Below are 564 nucleotides of genomic sequence, written 5' to 3' on the forward strand. Positions count from 1 at the left end.
AATCATTCATTGGCTGCCTCCTGCACGCCCCACACTGGGGATCGAGCCCACAACCCAGGCCTGTGCCCTGACCGGGAATCGCACCGTGGCCTCCTGGTTCATAGGTTGACGCTCAATCACTGAGCAACACCAGCTGGGCCACATTGTGATTCTTGATTAAGTTGTAAAGAGAAGGCAGCATCCACCCACAGGGCTGGTGGGTGATGAGGACTCGAGCCTTAAACAGGCCTGGTTCTGAAGATGAAGTAAGGCCCTGCAGTCCCTCCCTCTCCCCAACCCACCAGGCACCATGGTCGGGTGCCCACCACACCCAGCACTAAGTGCAGTCCCAGCCGAGCCCCCACCCCCACCCCCATGGCTTCCAGACAAACGCCAGCTTGGCATATGCCACCAAAGAAGCACCCAGTTCAGGATGAGCAATGCTGCCCAGAAGGGAGCAGGACAGCGCCCCTCACAGGCAGGAGCCGGGACACAGAGGCAGGGAGCATCTCCCTGGGAGAGTCTGCACATGCTCCTCCACCATCAACTCCCGGCCGTATGAATGCGTCTGAATATAGAAGCGAG

This window comes from Myotis davidii, unplaced genomic scaffold (genome assembly GCF_000327345.1).
Source record: "Myotis davidii unplaced genomic scaffold, ASM32734v1 scaffold72, whole genome shotgun sequence".
Classification (NCBI taxonomy): domain Eukaryota; kingdom Metazoa; phylum Chordata; class Mammalia; order Chiroptera; family Vespertilionidae; genus Myotis; species Myotis davidii.